Raw genomic sequence first — 20,977 nt, 5'->3', positions numbered from 1 at the left:
TCTCGGCTATTTATAATATTGGTTCTTGGTTTTCTATAACCATCGGGTCAATATTCCATTCCTTTATAATATTGGTTCTTGGTTTTCTATAACCATCGGGTCAGTATTCCATCCCTCTTAATCTCTATTGGCGATTCGAGTTCGATTTCCAGTCTTTGTTGTCGGGTCTTGCGGCAGGTCTCGTGGGGTTCGCATCATTGGTGTTATATATAGTGCATGTGAAAAGGGTGCATTTGGTAAGTTCTATAAGCACGATGAATTCTTATTTAGGGAGAATAAGCTGTGCATTCCTAATTCTTCTATGCGTGAATTACTTGTGCTTGAGTCGCATGGGGGAGGTCTTATGGGTCATTTCGGGGTAGTTAAGACTTTGAATATTTTGAGAGAACATTTCTTTTGGCCGCATATGAAGAGAGATGTGGAGAGAATTTGCTCTAAATGTATTACTTGTAAGAAGGCGAAATCAACAGTCAAACCCCATGGAATGTATATGCCTTTACCTGTTCCTAATGAGCCTTGGACTGATATATCCATGGATTTCATCCTATGATTGCCTAGGTCTAATAAAGGACGAGATTCCATTTTCGTAGTTGTGGATCGATTTTCTAAGATGGCTCATTTTATTCCATGTCGCAAAACTGATGATGCCACACATATTGCTGATTTGTTCTTTAGGGAGATAGTGCGATTGCATGGGATACCTAAGACCATAGTTAGCGATCGGGATGCTAAGTTCTTGAGTCATTTTTGGCGCGTCCTGTGGGGGGAAGTTATGAACTAAATTGTTATTTTCAACTACTTGTCTTCCCCAAACGGATGGGCAAACCGAGGTGGTTAATAGGACATTGTCCACTCTTCTTCGTACAGTCATAAAAAGGAATTTGAAGTGATGCGATTCTCGCCAAGAATGACGAGACCCGACAACTAAAGGAACCCAAGATCGTTCCACGATCAGATTTGATTGACGAACCCTCGACCCGTTGTTTACGACAAAAACAAGAACCTTGGTATAACTGACCTCAACCCGTTGTTTAATGCGAAACAAGAACCTCGGTATATAGGAAGACGCCAAAAACGGTGATGAGAAGCCGCTTGATAAGTCGATGAAGACGCCACAAACGGTGGTGGAAAGCCGTTTGATAAGTCGATGCTGAACGCCACGGAAACTTCCGATAAGTTCGATTAGTTCTTCAAGAACCAAAGAGAATACTCTCACAATTTTCTGAAATGTTCCTTTTATTAAAAATTGACTAAGATGAATATATATAGACATAAAGTAATCCTAATCCAGGTAAGTATAGTTTATAGGCATTGTCATTGATGCGCTCCAGGACTTGAAAAGGTCCATCTCCTCTTGGAAGCAGTTTGGAACGTCTTTGCGCCGGAAATCTCTCTTTCCTCATATGCAACCAAACCCAATCTCCGGGTTCAAAAATCAGCTTATGACGGCCCTTGTTGGCGTGTTTTGTATACTGCTCCGTTTTTCGCTCAATGTTGAGTCTTGTTTTCTCATGAATCTGCTTGACAAATTCAGCTTTCTTTTTGCCATCTAAATTAACATGCTCAGTCAAAGGTAAAGGAGATAAATCCAATGGAGTTAACGGATTAAATCCATAAACACCTTCAAATGGTGAAAATTTAGTAGCGGAATGAACATATCTGTTATACGCAAACTCAACATGTGGTAAACACTCTTCCCATGTTTTAATGTTTTTTTTTTATGATTGCCCTCAACAAAGTAGACAAAGTTCTATTTACTACTTCCGTTTGACCATCAGTTTGTGAGTGACAAGTAGTAGAAAATAACAGCTTAGTACCTAACTTACACCACAAAGTCTTCCAAAAATAGCTCAAGAACTTAGCATCTCTATCCGAAACAATTGTTATAGGCATGCCATGTAACCTCACAATCTCCCTAAAGAACAAATCAGCAACATGCGAGGCATCATCCGTTTTGTGACATGGAATAAAGTGTGCCATCTTAGAAAATCTATCCACAACCACAAAAATTGAATCTCTCCCACGTTTAGTCCTAGGTAATCCTAACACAAAATCCATTGAAATATCAATTCAAGGCTCACTAGGAATTGGTAAAGTTGTATACAAACCGTTAGGCTGCACTCTGGATTTACCTTGCCTACACGTAATGCATCTACCACAAATTCTCTCAACATCTCTTTTCATATGTGGCCAATAGAAGTGTTCTTGCAAAATAGCTAAAGTCTTTGCAATTCCCAAATTTCCCATTAATCCTCCACCAAGAGATTCATGCACCAATAACTTTTCCTTCCTAAACACATCTAAAACAGATTTCAAATGTACCTTATGATCATCTAAGATTTTGCTATAAACGAGTATATCATCAAAGTAGACAACCACAAATCTACCTATAAATTAACGCAAAACATGATTCATAAGTCTCATAAAAGTGCTTGGAGCATTAGTCAAACCAAAAGGCATAACTAACCATTCATACAAACCGTATTTTGTTTTAAAGGCAGTTTTCCATTCATCTCCTTCTTTCATTCTAATCTGATGATAACCACTCTTTAAATCAATTTTTGAAAATACACTAGAACCATGTAGCTCATCTAACATATCATCTAAACGAGGAATAGGATAACGATACTTTACCGTTATGTTGTTGATTGCTCGGCAATCAACGCACATTCTCCACGTCCCATCCTTCTTAGGTACAAGTATTACTGGAACAGCACATGGACTCATGCTTTCCCTCACGTACCCTTTCTCCAACAACTCACTTACCTGCCGTTGAAGCTGATGCGAACCCCACGAGACCTGCCGCAAGACCCGACAACAAAGACTGGAAATCGAACCCGAATCGCCAATAGAGATTAAGAGGGATGGAATACTGACCCGATGGTTATAGAAAACCAAGAACCAATATTATAAAGGAATGGAATATTGACCCGATGGTTATAGAAAACCAAGAACCAATATTATAAATAGCCGAGAATTACAAGCATCCATGCTTACAATCACGGAAGGTTGCCGAAGAACAACATAGAGGAAAATTCTCACCAGTGTAGTCTGAAGTACCTCTAATCAGCTATTCAGCCTCCTTTATATAAGCCTAGGAGAATCTGGAAACTAATAAACTTGGCAACTGGAATATCTTTAGTTTCCTAAAACCGGAATTAATAGGGGAAACTAAATAAAGGCCCCCCTAGAATATTCGGCAGTCTTTTTATTCCTTATTCAGCATCTCTTGGCTTTCCTTATGCGTCCACTCTAATCTTAGATGGGCTATTGACCATCTCAAGACAAGTTAATTGGGTAAGGCCCTTTAGAGACCAATTCGAATTAGTCTCCTCTTGGCCCAAGAAACCCGCAAATGAGCTCTCTACAGCTTTTCTTGCCTTCGCTCGTGTGATTGGTCCACTCGAAACATGTAAGCCTCCGAGATCTTGTGTATCAGCTCCCTCTTCACGAATCCCACTTCCGAGCTCGTGTGCTTCAGCCCCATCATCGTGCCCACGATCCTCATCACGAAGTCCTTCCGACCTAAGCTCGTCGGTTTGACTCCAAGTCGTATCATTCCCCCTCTCTTCAAAAGGATTCGTCCTCGAATCTGAACCTGCGTCAAAGGGAGAAAGATCAGAAACATTAAAAGTCGAACTTACTTGATACTCACCTGGAAGATCAATCTTATAAGCATTGTCATTGATCTTATCCAGAACTTGAAATGGTCCATCTCCACGTGGATTCAACTTGGAATTCCTCAGACTCGAAAATCTCTCCTTCCTTAAGTGAACCCAAACCCAATCTCCAGGTTAAAAAGTGACCCGCTTCCTTCCTTTGTTGGCTCGGGTGCTGCTTGTTCATTCTTCTTCAAAATGTTTTGCCGTGCCTCTTCATGAATCTGCTTCACCAACTCTGCCTTTTTCTTTCCATCAAGATTATAAAGCTCATTTACAGGTAAAGGAATCAAGTCCAATGGAGTTAGTGGATTAAAACCATAAACAACCTCAAATGGTGAAAACTTGTAGAAGAATGCACAGTCCTATTATATGCAAATTCAACGAATGGAATGCAATCTTCCCAAGCTTTCAAATTCTTTCCAATCACAGCGCGCAACAAAGTACCCAAGGTTCGATTGACAACCTCGGTTTGTCCATCTGTTTGTGGGTGACAGGTAGTAGAAAACAACAAAGTTGTTCCCAACTTAGCCCACAGAACTCTCCAAAAATGACTCAGAAATTTCGCATCCCTATCACTCACAATCGTCTTAGGGACTCCATGTAAACGCACCACTTCCCTAAAGAAAAGATTTGCCACATGAGTAGCATCATCAGTTTTATGACAAGGGATAAAGTGTATCATTTTTGAAAATCTGTCAACAACCACAAAGATAGAATCTCGACCATTCCTAGATCTAGGCAGACCCAAAACAAAATCCATGGAGACATCAATCCAAGGGTGACTTGGAACAGGTAATGGCATGTAAAGTCCATGTGGATGAATTTTCGATTTAGCCTTCTTACATGTGATGCACCTAGAACAAATTCTCTCGACATCTCTTTTCATGTGAGGCCAAAAGAAGTGCTCCTTCAGAATGTCCAAGGTCTTAGCAACTCCAAAGTGCCCCATCAACCCTCCCCCATGAGGCTCCCTAACAAGTAATTCACGCATGGAAATCTTTGAAATACATAGCCTATTTTCACGAAATAAATACCCCTCATGCCTATGAAACTTATCAAACACTCCCTTTTCACAGGCAGCAAACATAGCAGCAAAATCAGGATCATGCTCATACAACTCCTTAAAATGCTCAAACCCAAGAAACTTAGCTCCAAGAGTTGAAACAAGGGCATACCTGCGAGATAAGGCATCGGCTACCACATTCTCCTTACCTTGCTTGTATTGGATCACATATGGGAACATCTCAATGAACTCAATCCAACGTGCATGTCTGCGATTCAACTTACCTTGGCCTTTCAAGTGCTTCAATGATTCATGGTCTGTGTGAATGATGAACTCCTTAGACCACAAGTAGTGTTGCCACGTTTCCAGTGCTCTCACCAACGCATATAACTCCTTGTCGTAGGTAGAGTAGTTCAAAGCGGCCCCTTTAAGCTTCTCACTGAAATAGGCAATGGGCCTCCGGTCTTGCATAAGTACAGCACCTACACCAATTCCAGAAGCATCACATTCGATTTCAAAAGGTTTAGAGAAATCTGGTAAAAGTAGCAATGGAGCTGAACTTAGCTTTTCTTTTAATGTGTTGAAAGCCTTCTCTTGCTCTTCTCCCCACTTGAACCCAACATCCTTCTTGATGATTTCTGTCAAAGAAGCAGCAATGGTACTGAAGTTCGGCACGAACCTTCGATAGAATCCCGCTAGGCCGTGGAAACTCCTCACTTCAGCGATAGTGGTAGGTGTAGGCCAATCCTTGATTGCCCTTACCTTCTCTTCATCGACCTCCACACCCCTGGAACTAACAACGAAACCAAGAAAAACAACTCTATCCAAGCAAAAGCTACACTTCTTGAGATTAGCATACAGCTTCTCACGTCTTAATGACTCAAGGACACTTCTCAAATGTTCAACATGGTCATCCAAACTCCTGCTATATATCAGAATGTCATCAAAATAGACAACCACAAATTTCTCAATGTAAGCACGCAAAACATGATTCATAAGACGCATAAAAGTGCTGGGTGCATTAGTTAAACCAAATGGCATTACCGTCCACTCATACAATCCATGCTTGGTTTTAAAAGCTGTTTTCCATTCATCACCTTCTTTCATTCGAATCTGGTGGTACCCACTCTTCAAATCAATCTTAGAAAATATAACGGAACCGTGCAATTCATCCAACATGTCATCTAATCGAGGAATGGGATGTCGATATTTTACCGTGACCTTGTTCACAGCTCTACAATCGACACACATTCTCCAAGTCCCGTCTTTCTTTGGAACGAGCAGAACGGGGACAGCGCATGGGCTCATACTTTCTCGAACATGTCCTTTGGCCAATAGCTCCTCAACTTGCCTCTGAAGTTCTTTAGCCTCTTCCGGACTACTTCGATAGGCCGGTCGGTTTGGAATAGGAGCTCCTGGAATAAGATCAATCTTATGCTCAATCCCTCTTATTGGTGGTAGTCCCTGCGGCATTTCTTCGGGAAAGACATCTTCGAATTCCTGCAAGAGAGAAATAGCAGCACTAGGCAAAGTAGAGTCAAGGTCAGAAATAGAAAGATAGACCTCCTTGTACAAGAACAAGATCATCGGTCTATTAGCCTTATAAGCACCCTTAAGCTCTCTTTCTTTTGCATAAAAACTCAATTTCCTCTCCTTTTTTTCTGAACTCTCCATCTTTTCACTCTTGTTTTTCACATTCTCTCCACTTTCTTTTCTCTCAAGATCACTCTCTTTCTCTTTTTGTTTTTCAGCCACTTTTTCACTCTTCTCACTAAGAGACCTTTTAATTCGAATCTGATCCTCAAACACTTGAGTCGGTGTCAAGAGTGCAAGTGTTACTTTCTTCCCATCCTTTACAAATGAATATCGGTTCCTATACCCATCATGTATCACTCTCCTGTCGAACTGCCATGGTCTCCCGAGCAACATATGGCTAGCACTCATTGGTACAACATCACAAAGAACCTCATCCCGGTACTTTCCAATACAGAAGGACACAAGAACCTGTTTATTTACCTTCACTTCACCGCATTCATTCAGCCACTGGAGTTTGTATGGCTTGGGATGTTTTTGGGTATGCAAACCGAGCTTGTCTACCATCAACTTGCTGGCCACATTCACGCAACTTCCTCCGTCAATAATCAACCCACACACACGATCCTTCACATGGCAACGAGTGTAGAAGATATTCTCCCTTTGCACCTCATCACCATCCTCTCTAACTTGAACATGTAGGGCTCGCATGATAACTAAGGCTTGACCTTCAACCGCATGCTCGACGTCACTAGCATCTTCGAGTGGATGCATGGAATCACTATCTTCTTCTTCTTTAGTCTCGATATCCCTACTCTCCATCATAATCATGGTCCGCTTGTTTGGACATTGGGAAGCAATGTGACCTGAGCCCAAACAACGAAAACATTTGATATCACGATTTCTTTGAGGTTCAGAAAAAGTTTTACCCTTATCCTTGTTGTTGGCTTGGGTCTTGTAGGTGTCTCCCTTTGGCTTATAATCAGTCTTCTCGTCCGGTTTCGTAGAAGAACCCCACTTCGATCTCCAAGACCCTGAACCAGAAGCTTCTACCTTTGAAGATGTTCGACCCCCTCTCTTGAGCTGCCTCTCAACCTTCATGGCCATGTGTACCACGTCGTCAATCTCCACGTAATGTTGCAGCTCAACTACATTGGCAATCTCCCGATTAAGGCCACAGATGAATCGAGCCATGGTTGCTTCTCGGTCCTCCTCAACATTAGCACGTATCATGGCTATTTCCATCTCCTTATAATAATCCTCCACCGACTTGGAACCTTGCTTCAGACTTCGCAACTTCAAGTGCAAGTCCCGATAATAATGGGCAGGAACAAACCTTCTTCTCATTACTGCTTTCATTTCCTCCCAAGTATCAATACGAGGCTCACGATTCCTGCGTCTACTCACAGTTAATTGGTCCCACCAAACAATGGCATAATCGGTGAAAGCAACTGCAGCCAATTTAACTTTCTTTTCCTCTGAATAATTATGACAATCAAACACAAGCTCAACCTTCCTCTCCCATTCAATGTAAACATCGGGGTCGTTTTTACCTTGGAATGGAGGTATGATCAGCTTAATCGAACCTGTGTTATGGTCCACGGCGTCTCTCCTCCGGTGCTCCCTACGAACGAAATGCCTTGGTCTGCCTCCTCTTCCTTTACCTCTCCCCCAAGTGGCATCGGAGGCCACTTCCTCTTCTTCATCATATGTTTCTTCATCAAGAGTATCAACGGATGGTTGTCGGTGGGGTCTCCTAATCCGTGGCACCGGCGCAGGTTGAAGTCGTTCCAACCGTTCGTCTTGCCTATCCAACCTTTCTCGGAATTCACCGAAAACCATGTTCATGCGCTCAAACTGTTGTTGCATGGCTCGTAACGTCATGTTCAAATCAGGTCCTCTGTCGTCTCCACTATTTTCCTTTGACATGATAAAATATGCAATTATAGGATCCTCACGCGCTCCCTCACGTGTTTACACTCAGCAAGATGCCACTCAAAACACTCGTGTTTTCACTCAAAATAGGCTTTTATCCTCTGATGTTCTCACACACTCTTGCATTTTTCCTCTCTTAATTTCCTCTTCAAAGTTCTAGGGCAACTAATCAATCCGATCGCAAGGCGGAAAACGAGTTCAACCCGAACAACTTATAATATTAGATCCAAAGAAAATGATATGACACAATCTGACCCAACGACGTAGTTTATGGATTGATAGAAGACACTGAGTACGGAAGAGCTACTATGACAGGTCAACTTAACGCCAAGACGATTAGAACACAAAGACAACAAATTGTGCAATAAATTCTTCGCCTACGAAGACAGCAAATGGTGCTACGAACAACACCCAATGATACCTCTTTTTTTTCACTTTTTTTTTTCTTTTTTTGCACTTTTTCTTTCTTCTTTTCTTTTTTCCTTTTTTTTTGCACTTTTTCTTTCTTCTTGTTTTTCTTTTTTTTGACGATTTAGACAGCTAAGATCAGATCAGACAAGATTAATGGAAAGGATAGAAATGAAAGCTATATCTAAAGATTCTAGAATGAAGAAAAAAAAAGAACAAGGATAGATGAAACCTCGATTTGGCACTTAGGCTCTGATACCAAATGATGCAAACCCCACGAGACCTGCCACAAGACCCGACAACAAAGACTGGAAATCAAACCCGAATCGCCAATAGAGATTAAGAGGGATGGAATACTGACCCGATGGTTATAGAAAACCAAGAACCAATATTATAATGGAATGGAATATTGGCCCGATGGTTATAGAAAACCAAGAACCAATATTATAAATAGCCGAGAATTACAAGCATCCATGCTTACAATCACGGAAGGCTGCCGAAGAACAACATAGAGGAAAATTCTCACCAGTGTAGTCTAAAGTACCTCTAATCAGCTATTCAGCCTCCTTTATATAAGCCTAGGAGAATCTGGAAACTAATAAACTTGGCAACTGGAATATCTTTAGTTTCCTAAAACCGGAATTAATAGAGGAAACTAAATAAAGGCCCCCCTAGAATATTTGGCAGTTTTTTTATTCCTTATTCAGCATCTCTTGGCTTTCCTTATGCGTCCACTCTAATCTTAGATGGGCTATTGACCATCTCAAGACAAGTTAATTGGGTAAGGCCCTTTAGAGACCAATTCGAATTAGTCTCCTCTTGGCCCAAGAAACCCGCAAATGAGCTCTCCATAGCTTGCTGGATTTGTCTTGCCTTCGCTCGTGTGATTGGTCCACTCGAAACATGTAAGCCTCCGAGATCTTGTGCATGAGCTCCCTCTTCACGAATCCCACTTCCGAGCTCGTGTGCTTCAGCTCCATCATCGTGCCCACGATCCTCATCACGAAGTCCTTCCGACCTAAGCTCGTCGGTTTGACTCCGAGTCGTATCAAAAGCTCCTTTGTCTCCTCAGGATTGCTCCTATAAGCTGGTCGGTTTGGAATTGTCGCACCGGGAACAAAATCAATTTGATGTTCAATCCCTCGGATTGGAGGTAAGCCATGTGGTGTTTCCTCGGGAAAGACATCCTCATGCTCCTGCAAAAGAGAAACAACAGAACTAGGAAGAGAGATATTAAGTTCGTTAGTATTGAAAAATGCCTCTTTGTACAAAAGTTCAATCATCGGCTGATTTAAAAACATTGCTTGCCTAATTTCTCCCATGTTTGCATAAAAATTCTTTTGTTTTCTCTCTGATTTTCTCTCAATGGCCGAATTTTGATTTTCTTTTTCTCTCTCATTTTTCTCGGCCTCTCTCTGATTTTCACTCTTTTTCTTCTGTTCACTCTCTTTCTTTTGATCACTCTCTTTTTGCAATCTCACTTGATCCTCATATACTTGCTGCGGAGTCAATGGTACAAGAGTGATTGATCGTTGATTAAGTACAAAGGAGTATTTGTTCGTAAAGCCATCATGCTTCACACGCCTATCAAATTGCCATGGACGTCCAAGCAACAAATGTCCCGCTTGCATCGGTACTACATCACACAACACTTCATCTTCGTATTTACCGATTCGAAATGCAACTAACACCTGCTTGTCCACCCTTATTTCACCACTATCATTTAACCAATGCAATTTGTATGGCTTGGGGTGCTTCAGCATGGGTAGTCCCAATTTTTCCACCATTGTTATGCTTGCGACATTAGTACAACTACCATAATCTATAATCACACTACATACCTTGTCTTTGATGTAGCACCTAGTGTGAAAGATGTTCTCCCGCTGTATTTCTTCAACTCCTTTTATTTGCAAGCTCAATGCTCTCCTTGCCACCAATGTTAATGCATCTGGAGCTAAATATTTCTCCTCGGGAACGTCCTCCAATGGGGGCATGTTATCGGGATCACTCTTTCTTTGGAACGATGGGTTCATCTTAATACTACCCAAGTTATTGTCTTCGCAATTCCTATCTTCTCTAAACCGCCCTCCATGTTTCCTATTACTAATAACTGAATCTCGATCATCTTCATCAAAACTAGCCCCATAATTCTCTTCATCTTCAACCCTCACTTCCCTCGGTTGAACTATTTCCTTCCTCATGCATTAAGAGAGTTTTGTGGCTGCTCCACACTTTTATTCTCCATCAGATCTATCCGTTCATGAACCTGCTCAAACTCCAACCGCATCACACGCCTCATCTCACTCATCATGGCCTCTATAAGTATTTTCGAATCAGCCAATTTCGTTGCACCTTCAGGAATACTCTTAGCACTGTTGTGAGACATGATTGCTGCAAAATAAAGTTAGAAAGAATGGACCTCACAATTCTCTCCTTTACGTGTTTACACTCAAGAATGTGAATCACTCTACACTCGTGTTTTCACTCAACAAAATATGTGGCTTTTAACCCTCTAATATTCTCACCGCTCTTGCCTTTTTCCACTCGATAATTCTCTTTCAGTTCCTTTGGAACTAAACAAACAACTCCAAATTTTCCAGCAACAATTCACCAAGAACTCATCAAGGAAAATTAATGATCAAAGGAAATTTCAGGAAGAAAAGAAGCAAGAGAAAAGGCAACTACTATGAAGGATTAAATAAACCAGAATGTTATATGAAATTATGGGATCAGAATCAATGCAGATTACAAAGAACGAGAAATAACAACTTTAGAATGGTCTGATGTAAAAAATTTAGATCAAATTGACAATGATGTCTTAATTCTTTTCTTTTGATCCTTTTTTTTTCAGCTCTGTATTTTTTTTGGCCGATTTTTTTCTTCTTTTTTTTTCAGCTCTATTTTTTTTTCAGCTGTGTTTTTTTTTTGGCCGAAATTTTTTTTTTCAGCTCATTTTTTTTCTGCTAACAATCCGCAAAGAACAAAACTCGATGAAGCAAAACTCAGCAAATTGAAACAAAAAAAAATGGATAGGATAAACCCGATTTGGAGCCTGATGCTCTGATACCAAATGATGCGATTCTCGCCAAGAATGACGAGACCCGACAACTAAAGGAACCCAAGATCGTTCCACGATCAGATTTGATTGACGAACCCTCGACCCGTTGTTTACGACAAAAACAAGAACCTTGGTATAACTGACCTCAACCCGTTGTTTAATGCGAAACAAGAACCTCGGTATATAGGAAGACGCCACAAACGGTGATGGGAAGCCGCTTGATAAGTCGATGAAGACGCCACAAACGGTGGTGGAAAGCCGTTTGATAAGTCGATACTGAACGCCACGGAAACTTCCGATAAGTTCGATTAGTTCTTCAAGAACCAAAGAGAATACTCTCACAATTTTCTGAAATGTTCCTTTTATTAAAAATTGACTAAGATGAATATATATAGACATAAAGTAATCCTAATCTGGTCATATCTCCTCCTATAGATAAAGAAATTAAAACCAAGAATATCGATAGAGATATGACATAATCTATAAAGATATAAAATCTAAATACCCCTAGAATATCTCTATGAGATTTAAACTTCAAACAAATCTGATGTTATCTTCTGTTGATCATCAACTATTCTAGAAGCTTCCTCAAACACTTGCTGAATTTAGCCTTGTCCGGAATCTTCTATAACTTGAATCAAATTGATGGATTTTTGTTGATCACGTGATTCATGTCCAATGGGCCTCTCCACGAATTTGCTTGAGCCCGAACCTCTTGAATTAGGCTGTTGAGTTCATCTTTAAACTTCTTTGCTCGTGCTCGCGTAATCGGTCCAATTGGAACTTGAACTGGATCCCTTGAAGTCGTGCTACGATTTGCATCATGAAGTCTTGGGAAGATTGTATACCGTTTATTGAGTTTGCTTATAATCGTACAGTACATTCTTCTACTAACTTTTCACCATTTCAGATTGTGTATGGTTTTAATCCATTAACACCTTTGAATCTAATTCATTTGCCTATGAGTGAGATTTCTAGTCTTGACGGAAAGAAAAAGGCAGATATGGTGAAAAAGATTCATGAAGAAGCGAGGCAACATATCTTGAAGAAGAATAAACAATATGCTGAACGTGCCAACAAGGGACGGAAGAAAGTGATTTTTGAGCCAGGAGATTGGGTGTGGGTTCATATGAGGAAGGAAAGATTTCCAAACCAACGGAAATCCAAATTGAGTCCACGAGGAATTGGACCATTCCAAGTCGTAGCCAAGATAAACGATAATGCCTATAAAATAGATTTACCAGGTGAGTATAATGTTAGCCCAACTTTTAATGTTTCTGATCTTTCTCCGATTGATGTAGGTTTCGATTCGAGGACGAATCCTTTTGAAGAGCGGGAGAATGATGAGGATCATGGGCATGACAATGAGGCTGATGCACATGAGCTTGGAAGTCGGACTCCTGAAGAGGGAGCTGAAGCACAAGATCTTGGAGGCTTGCATGTTCCGAGTGGGCCAATCACACGGGCGAAGGCCAAACAAATCCAACAAGCTATGGAGAGCTTGTTGATGGGCTTTTTGGGCCAAGAGGAGTCCAATTCAATTGGGTCTCCAAAGGACTTTATTCACTTGACTTGCCATGAGATGCTGAAGATGGAATAAAAGACTGCCAACTATTCTAGATAACCTTTATTTAGTTTCCTCTGTTATTTCTGGCTTTAGGAAACTAAGGATATTCCAGTTGCCTAGTTTGTTAGCTTCCAGTTTCTCCTAAGCTTATATAAAGGAGGCTGAGTAGCTGATCAGGGCAGATTATTCTGGTATTTTGGTGAGATTTTCTCCTTTGTTTTTCATTGAACTCCTTCGAACGAGCAAGTGTGACAGCTTGTGATTGTTCGGTACACTTTGATATTATTGGTTCTTGTTTCTTCATAAACAGCGGGTCGATAATCCTTGTCTTGATATTCTTGGTTCATGTTTCTCTATAAACAACGGGTCAATAATCCTCTTTATCTAAATCTGTGTTTGGCGATCTGGGAATCGATTCAAGTTGGTCGTCGGGTTTTACAATCCTTCGTGAGGTCCGCATCAAACTCTTACCGCCAGAGGTTAATAGGCGGTCCCCGCTTATGAGATATGGATATGGGGAGTTGAGAATGATATGAGGGAGATGTGCGGGGTCACGGTACCGTAACAACTCTGTTGCGAGGAAATGCAACCCTATGGCTGTATTAATTTTGTTGTGTTGTATATTGTTTGTTGGGTTTGGTTGCTGTAGATGTGATGATTATTGCGATTGTTTGAATTATTCTGTGGAAGCCGTATTGTTTGTTAATTTGATTTAATTAGGTTATGAATGCAAGGTGATGTTGAGTTAATGGTTAATTCTAATAATAGTTTTATAGGTTATAAAGGCAATTGATTGTTTATGAATAAAATTAGTAGTCAGTCGTATGTATGGTATATTATACCATGTTGATGAATTAGTTGATAGACTTGGTTACGCGGATACTATCTATATGAATATTTGGTTGTTTAAAATATATTTATCACTTAATATTATTCATTTTGCCTTGGAATTTTGTGCTCACTGAGATGCAGCTCACACCCTGCATACATTTTTCCAGATAAGCTTCCGATTGCGCGAAGGAACCACTTTTTGATATCGGGGATCAGCTTGGAGGACTAGGTAGGAACCTTAGTTATTTGATAGATATCATTTTTGTATAGAATGGACTTGAGAATGTTACGACCTGAATATTTTGTTTAGTTGTAACTGATGTGAGAGCGAAAAAGAAATCTCCGGAAAAGTGTATATACCTATTAGGGTTGATGGATCGGTTATATACTTTGGAAATTTATTGGAAATCAGGTTTTTTTTTATGTGAACAGTTCTTATATGATAATGGATTTGAGGAAATATAGCAAAAACTTTACCGTAATTTCGGGTCGTGACAATTTTGGTATCAGAGCCTAGGTTAGGAGATTCTGTAGACTTAAGTTGAAGCATGATCCCCGAGTAAATTTTCGGATAATTGTGGTGATTTTGCTAGGGTTTCTTGAATTCTATGTTGGTTAAGTGAGTTGTTATTGCTTCGGATTTGTTAGGAAATAAGCTTGGGCTTAGGTGTGCTTGTTAAAATTTATATATGCACCACACAATAGGGAAATAGATACTAAGCAGTTGAGGATTGGAAATATCATTAAATATCATGTTTTACGTAAGTTCTTGCAATTCCTTGAGCATATATATATATTTGATTTAGTTTGTCGGAATATTATTTGGATCCTCGATTGAATGCAATAATTGTTGTCATGTTTATAATCTCTTTCTTTCGTATGGTAAACAATAAAAGTATAAACTCTTGGCACGTGTATACTGATATTGTTGTATATTTATAAGTTGACTTGGCTTATGTTTAAGGGGGTTGTTCTGCTTGAAAGAACCACAGTGATAGAGAGCTTGATTAGGAGCTCAGAAAAGGAAGAAAGTCATACAAGGATGATCCGGTGGTCAAGAATAGCAGAAGAGTGTGATTGATTGAATTCTTGACAATAAGGAAAAATAAAGACGACTCGATTTTGCTTTTGGCAAAATTATTATCATACTTTGTATGCGCTGAGTTCCTATTAATTAGGTGATTCCTTTTTCTTAAATCACGTTCCTTCTCTATAAATTGGTTAACGATTCGGTCTGAAGCGGAGTAAGGATAGATGAGATACATAAGTAGAAAGCGTAGGTTATGTGGTTTATTTTGATTGCTTAGAAGACTTATTGGGGTCGGAAATTTAAAGAATGATCTTAAGTAGTAATTTGGGCTTGAAATCAGTTGCTATGGAAGTGCTGTGTATGTGATAACGATTTGATTTGTTCTTGTGTCTGAATGTGTATTCCTGCGAATTCGATGGAATGAGCAAATCGAAGAATAAAATCGGAAAGTAGATGGTTAATCTGTTGGAGTTTTACCTTTCTGTGGTAGGTAAGAGAAGGACTTGTTCACGGACTGATCTAGGGGATTACCAAATTAGGGAAGAAGAAGGTAAAAATCTAAATTGTAGTCTCAGAACCAAGTTAATCGAATTGGAAATAGATGTGATTGAGTTTGATTGTGATTTCCGGTTTAATTGCTGCGTTAGTGATTCGATTAGTTTTGATCTTAATTGTTCGATTTAATTATGAGGAACTTTTAATATCCTATTGACATATTAATAAGATTTTCCAAATGTTGATGTTTACTAATTTCTTTGTGCTTGGTTAAAGAAAAAAAAAACTTGGGACTTAAGTACACTTTTCGAAATCTATACATAATTATTATAATACTATTAAGACCTAAGTAAAGGGAGGCACCTCAAGTTCCCCATAGTTTAAGTTTCTCACGAAATCAACATTATGATCAGCTATTCTTCGAGCTTCAAACGAGGACTGAATTCAGTTAAGTATCAGGGTCAGTATACATTCGGTTATACATATATGGTTTTACAAGGATTCTTTATGAATCAGGTTTAGAGGTATTCTTTCAATAAGTTTCCACGATCTTTGAGCATATATGTCAAATTTCCTTCATTGGGATATTTCCTGGATTATTAATTGTTCAATGTTGTGATGCGGACCTCACGAAGGATTGTGAAACCCGACGACCAACTTGAATCGATTCCCAGATCGCCAAATACAGATTTAGATAAAGAGGATTATTGACCCGTTGTTTATAGAGAAATAAGAACCAACAATATCAAGACAAGGATTATCGACCCGTTGTTTATGAAGAAACAAGAACCAATAATATCAAAGTGTACCGAACAATCACAAGCTGTCACACTTGCTCGTTCGAAGGAGTTCAATGAAGAACAAAGGAGAAAATCTCACCAAAATACCAGAATAATCTACCTCTGATCAGCTACTCAGCCTCCTTTATATAAGCTTAGGAGAAATTGGAAACTGACAAACTAGGCAACTGGAATATCCTTAGTTTCCTAAAACCAGAAATAACAGAGGAAACTAAATAAAAGCTATCTATAATAGTTGGCAGTCTTTCATTCCATCTTCAGCATCTCATGGCAAGTCAAGTGAATAAAGGCCTTTGGAGACCCAATTCAATTAGACTCCTCTTGGCCCAAAAAGCCCATCAGCAAGCTTTCCATAGCTTGTTGGATTTGTTTGGCCTTCGCCCGTGTGATTGGCCCACTCGAAACATGCAAGCCTCCAAGATCTTGTGCTTCGGCTCCCTCTTCACGAGTCCGACTTCCAAGCTCGTGTGTATCAACCTCATTCTCATGCCCATGATCCTCATCATTCTCCCTCTCTTCAAAAGGATTCGTCCTCGAATCGAAACCTACATTAATCGGAGAAAGATCAAAAACATTAAAAGTTGGGCTAACATTATACTCACCTGGTAAATCTATTTTATAGGCATTATCGTTTATCTTGGCTACGACTTGGAATGGTCCAATTCCTCGTGGACTCAATTTGGATTTCCGTTGGTTTGGAAATCTTTCCTTCCTCATATGAACCCACACCCAATCTTCTGGTTCAAAAATCACTTTCTTCCGTCCCTTGTTGACACGTTCAGCATATTGTTTATTTTTCTTCAAGATATGTTGCCTCGCTTCTTCATGAATCTTTTTCACCATATCTGCCTTTTTCTTCCCGTCAAGACTCCGTGATAATGCATCAGCTACCACGTTTTCCTTTCCTTGTTTGTACTGAATCACGTTGGGAAACATCTCTATGAATTCGACCCATTTGGCATGTCTCCGATTCAGCTTGTTTTGCCCTTTCAAATGCATCAATGATTCGTGGTCCGTGTGTATGACAAATTCCTTCGACCACAAGTAGTGCTGCCATGTCTCTAAAGCGCGGACCAAAGCATAGAGTTCCTTGTCATATGTAGAATAATTCAAAGCGGCTCCATTTAGCTTCTCACTAAAGTAGGCAATCGGTCGTTTTTCCTGCATCAAAACAGCACCTATACCAATCCCGGAAGTATCACATTCAATCTCGAAAGTTTTCGAAAAATCAGGTAAAACCAATAAAGGTGCAGAACAATGCCTTTCCTTAATCAAATTAAATGCTTGCTCTTGCTCTACTCCCCATTTGAAACCTATATCTTTCTTAACCACTTCCGTCAATGGAGCAGCCAAAGTACTAAAATCCCGCACAAATCGCCTATAAAAACTGGCTAGACCATGAAAACTTCTTACCTCGGTTACGGATTTCGGCGTCGGCCAATCCTTAATTGCTTTCACCTTTTCCTCATCAACCTGAATACCCTTGGAACTAACAACAAATCCCAAAAACACAACTCGATCCATGCAAAATGTACATTTCTGTCAAGACCCGAAACTTATAGCAAAGTTTCCCCTCTATTCCTTAGTATCCATTGTCATATGCGCAACTCATATGTGTATAATCTGTTTTCTTAACTCCCAACACATTGAACCAACCCAGCAAGCTCTATATAAACATATAACCACCTAACCAATTCAGATATATGCATAAAACTCTCAAAGATTACTCAGTTGCAACCATCTTGTAACATAGACTGAACGAAAAGCTTTCAAATATATATATAGCATACTTCTACAACACATCCAACCTTTAAACTAACTCGGCATGCTCTACATGAATATATAATGAGTCTAACGGATTCTAATGTACATATATGCTCTCCATAGTGTGTTCAGCTACAACCATACCACTAAACCAACTAACAAAAGTTTCAGGTCGTAACAGGATTGTAACATTTACGAACACTTACTACCTATACTATGGGTGGGCCTACTTGCCAAAATCCTTTGCGCTGATCCCCGTTATCCAAAGCCCTCCTGTGCAGCTAGTCTACCTCCTAGCTCATCTAGAAAAATGTATGCAGGGGGTGAGCTGCAACTCAGTGAGTACTATATTCCAAGGTAAAATGAGCTAATATGTTACATCACAATTCACGACAATCAATCATACACACACACACACACACACACACACACATATATATATATATATATATTTCACTGTGATATAGCATCCAATACCAAGATCATCCTTTCACACAACTCACAGGGCAACCAATCCAAACAACAGTAATATAGCCATAGGGTTGCATTTCCTCGCAACAGAGTTATGACGGCACCGTGACCCTGCACACCTCATTCATATCATCCTCAACTCCCAATATCCATGTCTCATGAGCGGGGGCCGCCCATTAACCTCTGGCGGTAAGAGTTGACCTTCATTTATATTTCGCCGGTCCAGCGGCCGATCAGGCCCCTATTTGTATTCCGCCGGGTCCAGCGGCCGATCAAGTCCCTATTTATATTTCGTCGGGTCCAGCGGCCGATCAAGTCCCTATTTATATTCCGCCGGGTTCGGCGGCCGATCAGGCCCCTTTTATAATCCGCCGGGTCCAGCGATCCCATGGCTATAGTCCAACCATCACAAGCATACTAAGCATACACATCAACTATGTTCCGCAATCATTCAGCCACCATCACTTCTATAACCATACATATATATATATATATATATATTATCATTTTACGATGGAAGAAAGTACTCACTAACACCCCTGAAACGACCACTTAATGAGTTGAGCCTTCCGGAGGTATAACCTCAGTCTCCCCAGCCCCTATTCAGTTCAAGCACAAAGGTTAGATAATATGCTAAATAAGAGTACATATAGGTATCAGTTTTAACTCCCATATTATTTGATTAATATAACTAAAATATAACCAATGACATAACGATTCCAATGATATGCTATGCATAAATCAAATCATATCAGTTTAGAATAGTAATTATATTATACGGAGGGCCAATTCGATCAGCCAAATTCAAGTAAGGAGTACAAGGAATTCTAAGTACTTCTTTGGTTCCAAAATACAAATAAACAAGAGCTTGGTCAATCAACCCATCACATGATATCATTATAATGCATGATAAATTTCAAATCAGATCCCTTCTCTAATCCATAATCAGCTCAAAGAGCAAAATATATGCATATATATACATATGTACACACACTTGTCTACATCTATATATATATATATATTTTCAGAAGGGCATAGCTATGTGTGTTAAAAACCTCCTAACTCAACTAAGAAATTTGCCCCCTGCCTTACAACCGAATTATTCAGCTTCTATTGGTGACCAAACTCATCCTAACACAACATAAAACTAACTCCAAATATATATCCAACTCAATTTATATTAGCTAGGAGAACTAACAAAAATCACCATAAACTAATCTTCTGAAACTTGATCAGACAAGAAGGATGCAAGAAGAGCCACAAACCATGTACAACATAGTAAATATGAATGTTTAAATCATAGATAATCAACTTACTAATCAATACTCTAACTTAGTCTTCTTCCTCTTCTTCTTCTCCAAGAATTTTCTCGACTCAGCCAGTTCTCTCTCTCTCTCTCTCTCTCTTCTGGTTCATTTTCGTTTCCTTTCAGCTAGGGATAGAGCAAGGGAGGGTATGGCTTAAATAAGGATGAAAAGAAGAAAAAGAAGGTGGTCAAAGATGGTCAAAGGCGGTGGGAAGGAAAGGGCTGCTGAAGAGGAGGCCACTTGGCCCATTCTACACTCATCTCTATCTGATTTCTCACTTTTTCGTTTATTATTATTATTATTATTATTTTCTTTCATATAGATAATGATCCAGCCACAAGTTGTGGTATATTATATGCATTTAAAGATCCAGCCAAAAAAATAATGGTATATTATATACATGTATGTTATGTAACCATGCATGTGCACATGGATATGAATATGAGCATATATGCATGTTTGGTGGACACTAGCCTCACAATCTCCCCCACTAATGAAAATTTCGTCCCCGAAATTATTTACCTGATATCGGGAAAAGGTATGGATAGTTGACTCTCATAGAATCCTCGGGTTCCCAAGTGGCTTCTTCTATCAAATGACTCTTCCACAACACCTTTACTAATGGAATTCTCTTGGTTCGAAGGACCTGCTCTTTCCTATCTAAGATCTCAACTGGCTCTTCCTCATATGTTAAGTCCTCATTTAACTCCACCGGTTGATAACTCAAAACATGAGATGGGTCCGGTATATACTTACGCAACATTGACACATGAAACACGTTATGGATACGGGACAGTTCAGGGGGTAGAGCCAACCGATATGCCACCTTCCCAATGCGCTCCAAAATCTCGTATGGCCCGATATATCTGGGACTAAGCTTTCCTTTCTTGCCAAATCTCATAATACCCTTCCACGGTGATACCTTTAAGAAAACTCGATCCCCTTGCTGAAACTCGAGGTCCTTTCTTCGTTTATTAGCATAATTCTTTTGTCGCCCTTGAGCGGTCTTTAATCTCTCTCTGATAATCTTGACCTTTTCAGCTGTTAGGTCGACTATTTCCGGTCCAGTTAATTGCCTCTCTCCAACTTCGTTCCAACACAATGGTGTTCGAC

The sequence above is a fragment of the Punica granatum genome, chromosome 3 (genome assembly GCF_007655135.1).
Source record: "Punica granatum isolate Tunisia-2019 chromosome 3, ASM765513v2, whole genome shotgun sequence".
Classification (NCBI taxonomy): domain Eukaryota; kingdom Viridiplantae; phylum Streptophyta; class Magnoliopsida; order Myrtales; family Lythraceae; genus Punica; species Punica granatum.
Note: the sequence above shows the minus strand (reverse complement) of the source record.